Here is a 6754-nt window from a genome sequence, read left to right as displayed (position 1 = left end):
TGTCCTTATACAACTCCTAAAATTTTCTTTGTTAAATTCCATTTCCCATCAGAGAAAATAACTTAAGCTCACATGAGTACTGCATTTGCATTGGCAGTCAACAAAACATCACCCTAATGATTCTGAGAAACACAGACACCTAGGGAGTAAACTCTTCAGGACAGTAAGATATACAAACATAATAAATTGTAATCCTTTGAGGACAGGATGCCTCAAAGAACTGAGTGCCTACTACTGGGCACTGGTGTATATTATTAGGTAACCAAATGAAATATGATTAATAAAATGACAGCAGAAAGCCAATATAGCTAAGTAAGTAACTACTAAAGTAGAATGGATTCAACTGATGCATATACCTTTAATAGTCCACAAAAAAAGTTATTCGAATGGGTAGAACGGTTGGTCCCTATCAAATTAATTTAGCACAATGAGAAATAAGTTTCCAATACAGTGTCAAGAGAGTGTTAATGTGTAGACAAAATCAAATGATGTACAAAGGTACCTTTTAGCATGTGTGTCTACTAGAAACCACGGAGTGAGCTGCTAGGAAAACCAAACAGGTCAGTTTGTAGCACTCTCATATGATACAGGTAGACTTTCATTACAAAGCTGTATGGATACAGCAACATACCACATATAAGTATTTTTAGTTAAAGCCATTTGAAAATGACAAAATAATCTCCAGATAGTCCTGACTGTCACTATACCATGGAGTAAACTTCCTAAAAGCTAAAAATAGTAAGAGGAAAATCTCATGAAAGCTACCTTTTTCATACCATGTGCAGCTGGTACATTTAAACTTGAGTTTTAGTCTGTGAATGCACAGCGATTCCCTTTCTCTAAAATCAATGTGAATTAGAAGCTGCCTTTGTGGTACATTTTTAAAAAGTTGGCTGAAACAAAAATTACCCCTCTTGGAATCTCTTCAATGAAAAATCAGTGAAAAAAGAGGGCAAATGTAAGAAAAATTCAAGCTACTGCTCATTACACTCACACTTGTGGTATGGACTTGAAGTATAAAGACTTCTTTTTTTTTTAACTTTTTATTTTCAGTTTTAAACCTGATTTTTTAAAATTTATTTATTTTTTAAAAAAAGATTTTATTTATTTATTTATCTTTACAGGGGAAGGAGAGAGGGAGAGAAACATCAATGTATGGTTGCCTTTTGTGCGTCCCCTGCTGGGAGTTGGCCTGCAGGGAACTGGACTACAACCCAGGCATGTGCCCTGACTGGGAATCGAACCGCGATTGTGTGGTTCGCAGGCCCGCGCTAAATTTATTTTTTATTTTATTAAAAACAAAATAAAAGTCACTCCTTATGGGGTGACATTGGTTTGTAAGATCATATAAGTTTCAAGTGAACATTTCTGTGATACATGATCTGTATATTGTTATTTTTCTAAATAATAATGTATCAGTGCTCTCCTCTTTGTGATTTCCAAAGAACATTCTTGATTAATTCTGTTGCATAGTTATATAAAAGTTATCAGACAATCATCTCAGCACCTAATTCCCCTACTGTACTAAGGAAGGAAAGTGCATTTAGGGGCACAGCTCTACATAATACATCAAAAGTACAGAAAAATCAGGTTATATAACAGTGAGTTTTCTAATAATAAACATTCTGACCTGCAATAATTGACTTCCTGTTCAAGGTCAAAGTGGCTATTATTACCATGCTTTTTGATTAATTTCCCTCACCACTGCAACTGCATTAAATCAAATAATTTGCTTTCTTCATTAACTTCAGCTAAAGAATTACCAAATCCATAGTTTTAGATAACTGACAATCCAGAAAAATATGTAGAAAAAGATACTCAATATATAACAACAGCCAAACTTTCAATTTTTGTAATTGTTTTTTATCACAGTTGTCCCCGTTTCCCCCTTTTGGTCTCGTCCACCCAGCCCACCTCCACTCCCACAGACCATCCCCACACTGTTGTCCATGTCTGTGAGTCATTCATACATGTTTTTGACTAGTCCCTCCCTCTTCTTTCCACCATTGTCTCTCTCCCCTCAAAATAAACCAATGAGAAATCTAGAGCCAGAGACATGGAAATATGGAACAGAATGCCAGTTGCCAAACTTGCAATGTTTTGAACACATAAAACTAGAGTCAACATAAAAGTTCTTAATTCTTCTGAGTACATTTAGTAGACCTTTTACATGCTAAAATTTGCTCCATTTGATTTATAGAGGACTTAAATTCTAGGATACTTAAAGAAACTTTTAAAGTATTATGCCAGAAAATAAAGACTCCACATATAGTGAGATATGTACTAAAATCAAAACTGAATTTGTAGATGCATAAAAACAACGTAAATATTATACTGTTTAATATTAATGCCATAATTTTAAAACTTTATAAAATTTTAATAATTTGTATAAATACAACTGTAGATCACATCCATACTAACATTTTTTGGTTCTAAAATGGCAAAAGATAAAATCTTAAGAAGTAAATGTTCAGTCTGCGGTTTGATGCTTATGAAAAGATATAAGCAAAAAAATAATATCAATGCTTATTATTCATGGTTAATCCGTCCTTCTAGCTCATTTGATAAAGCTTAGTCACTCGTCATTCCCAGTGGTTACAAGTTAGGTGTACATACATCTTTCTCACCACTAAAATTTAATGTATTTCACACAGGTTTACTTTATGCTGGTTTAATTAGAGCATGTTGGAATTAGTATACTGGAATTCAAAAACAAATCCCCATCATTTTAATTCTGGCCAACTCTGCCTTTGAAAAATCAATACATTTGGGGACTCTGTCACAACTCCAGAAGGCCTCCTATTTTCCTACCTTTGCTAAAAGTCAGGGCTTTAGATGTGTGGTCCAAACTCTGCTGATCAGGGAGAAGCTGGGAGTGGAGGATTCCCTCCTGAATAAATAGGCACTGTTCTCAGAGTGAAGTCTATGATCAGAGTGTCTCAGCCTTTCCTATTCATTTTGATGTGGGTATTTTCTCAGTTGCCCAATGTGTAGGAGTCATCCAACTAGTTTCAAAATTTTTCTCAGAAAGAATTGTGTGTGGCTATATATCAGTGTGTCAATAAGAAGAGGAAAATCAGGAGCCACATTCATTCCCCTGTTCTTCAGTGTATCTGTTGTGTGAAACTGAAAGTAATTCAATATCCACTCCAAATCAGAACTGTCAAAACATAGCCCTATAATTTTTACTTATGTTTTCAATCTCCAGTTTATAACCGAATAGACATCTTTAATTATGCTTTACCCTGCATTGCATACCTCTTCATGATCAAAGATTGAAAAAGAAATCAGGATAAAATTTCTTTAATATGGTTTATTGCTCTTCTTGAGTTCTATACATCAGAGTCACTTGTACCTAGTGATCTATATGTTAAAGAGATATTTTCTCCTTGTCAATAGTTATTCATCCTTCCAGAGAGAGCTTAGATATCACTTTCCTCTGAAAGATTTTCCTATATTCAGAAACATGCTCTCTACCCTCCCTTTTCTGAAATTTCATGATGGTCGTGCACCTTCCTAGAGAGTACACTACTTCATTTAGACTGCTATGTGGTGTTTACAGATTCATTTCCCTGATTCCACTCTAAGTTCTTAATTGAAGATATCACATTTAATCATTCATCTTTGTGTTTCCTAAAGAATCCACAATGGAGTTTTTAATAAAGGAATTGATGAAAGGGAATAGTAATAGATAAGGAATTATGATCAATCCAAACTGACTATGCATTATGTCATTCAACTTGCTTTCAGACTCTAAGTAGTTTCATGTTTTATCCAATATTACTATACTCCCTACCTACTGTTTAGTTTATATTGTTGAAAGTATCTAAGAAATATATGCACAAAATTATGAGTTATGTTTTTGTATGGCACCTGTCTGGGGATAAACAGTAGAAATTTCCTATTAAATAGTATTGAAAACAAAACAAAACTCTTCTTAGGTATTCTAAATGTATAATTGCCCAGATTCAAAGACGTGAAATTTATAATCCAAAGAGATCTTCAATGAGTGTAAAAACAAAAGGCATTTACATTATAACTCTAATGCACAGCAGCTGCTCACTATTACGGTCTCCATTAGTTAAATCTAACAAACGACTTCAGAAAGGGAAAGGAACCCAATTCAGAGATTACACATGCGAACACATATATCTGTGTACTCCAAAAGATTCTGCTATATTCACACACCTCATGCTCTGTCTTCATATTCAACCTGGACAGCTGCACTCACACCAGCAATGTAAAGTGGAAGTACAGAACATTCCATCCCTGTTAAGTGCAATCAACACGGGTAGTGAGTCTGGATCATTTAGACTAAAAATACAGGTTGCTTTTGCTTCTTTTGACATCAAAATATCTTGTTTTCTCTCTTCAAGTTTCCATTTAGCAATAATGGCATAGTTGGATGCTGTTTTAGGTTTTTTAAAAGCAATGTAAGTGGTGTTTAGAGCAATTGGCATAAGGTCTACTCAAAAGAAACAGAAGAATAAAGAGTGTCCATTGATTGCCCAAGAATGTAGACAGCAAATATAGCCAAATAGAGACTACAGGGCAGACATCCTGGCTTCCAGTCTTTTTCTTCTTTAAACAATGCCTTTCATAGGGTGGTAAAGAAAGGAAGAAAGATAACACTTATTGTGCATGTCTATTAAGGGTTCTATTCTGGCTAGGGGATTCTTTCAAATCCTTCAAATAACTAACACGAAGTATGATTTCATCCAGATTGTAGAGGAGAGATTTTACGTTGAGAGGGGGTTAAACAAACTGCCTGACATTACCTTACTTGTACGACTGTCCAGACCTCCACGGCACACTGTTGCTTCTTTGGGTAGAGGGCCATTAAGAACTTGTCTGTTCTGTTTTTTAAATAATAATAATTGTTAAAATTATACTTTCCAATTGATCTCAACTAGGTTATTTCAATAAAACCATGAACTATATCTTAATTTCTTCTGCACTGCCTAAGATTACCAATGTCACATTCTGCACATGCTATATATACTTCAGACTTCCTTTTTAAAAAAATTTTATTGTATTTTTTCCATTACCATTTAGTCCCCTTAGACTTCTTTAAATCATTTCTGTTATAGGCAATCAATTTATCTGCATTTCAGAAACACTGGTTTATCTTATGAAGACTAAGTCATAATATTTGGGCTTTCAACCAACAGAAAAATTTTATGTGGGTGAATTGGCATAACATCATTAAATAAATGATCATTTGAAACACAAGGCAATCTCCTTTATTTGTTTCCAGAAGATGTTTCTTCATCACTCACAGATAATGAATAAAACTTGTCCAGGATCAGGATACAATAAGTGGGATAAATGAATCAAAGCATTCTAAGTTTTGGGTCTAGAACTTCTTCTGGTATAAAGGAATAATCTCTTCTGGTTCCTTATCTACTTTTCCTACTGGGATGACCCTCATGACACAGCTGCTATAGCACTGTGTACTGGAATAACCACAGGCTAAGAAGCCAGACAGTTGTGAAATTAGATACATTATTAAACTGCAATTATCCAAACTGTAAAATCTGGATTATAAATACTTGATCCACAGATTTGATGTTAGGTTTAAATGTAGAATGTTAAGTTTAAGGCAAAATGTTCTCATTACACATTGTTTTAGAAAATGTTCATTTGTTTTAGGCCTCCCAAGTATATTGCCTTGAGTTTTATGTACTTGCATTTTAATCTCTACTTAACCACTGCTATTTGCAAAGTATGATATTGCAATAAGAGAACCATAGCCCCAGGGTCATAAAACTTAGTAATGTTAAGAGAACTTCCAGTTCACTGAGACAAATTTCTGCTAATGATTGCTCAAGTTTCTACTACATAGATCTCTAATCTGGTAAGCAGAAAACAGCTATAAAAACTACACGTAAAGAAAATAGCTACATAAAGGCACTGAAGAGTAAACAAAAGAAGGTAAATATTGATGGGGGGTTTAAATCTGGTGAAGGAGATCCTCAGAAAGAAATGAAGGGTGCAAGAATTGTAAATATCTGGGTAAATACAAAAGAACTATTTTGTCATTTTGTTCTTAATTTCTACATTACTCATAAAATTTTAAAGCTAAATGTATAGCATCATTTTCTATAGTTTCAAAGTATGTAAATGCACTACATGTAAATGCTATTGAATAAAGGACAAGGAAGGGTGGTGAACTTTTGACTGCAAGATTTAATATTTTATATGTAGTAGTACAATTAGGCAGTAATTTAACTGAAAATTTGGGAATTTACTTTGTAATTTTTTCAACACTGCCCAAAAAAAGATAGTTAAAGTAAAACAGAGTTCTACAAATACTCAAATAATCCAACAGGGGAAAAAAGGTAAAGAGAAACAAGAACAGAAAACAAAATGGTACACTCAAATCCAACTCTATTAATGCTTACATTATTGTGCAATTAATAGGAAGGCTTTGTCAGAGTGAATAAGGTAAAAGCAAGACCTACTTATATGTTGTCTGTAAGATATGTACTTTAAACAAATAAAAGTACAAGTTACAAGAAAATTGATGGAAGATATACTACATAGATGGTAAGCAGAAGAAAGATCGAAATGGCTAAATCAACAAAAGAAGAAATATACTCTAAAAACATATTTTTAGAGGGAGGGGGGAGAGGGAGAAAGAGTGGGAGATAAATATCCATGTGTGAGAGAAGTATCAATCAGTTGCCTGTTGAACATGCCCCAACCAGGGAATGGCCTGCAACCCAGGCATGTGCCCTCACCAGGAAACAAA

Source organism: Sturnira hondurensis, unplaced genomic scaffold, assembly GCF_014824575.4.
Source record: "Sturnira hondurensis isolate 20B ecotype Veracruz unplaced genomic scaffold, ASM1482457v3 Scaffold0010128, whole genome shotgun sequence".
Taxonomy (NCBI): domain Eukaryota; kingdom Metazoa; phylum Chordata; class Mammalia; order Chiroptera; family Phyllostomidae; genus Sturnira; species Sturnira hondurensis.
The sequence above is the reverse complement of the archived record's forward strand: the minus strand, read 5'-3'. Positions refer to the sequence as shown.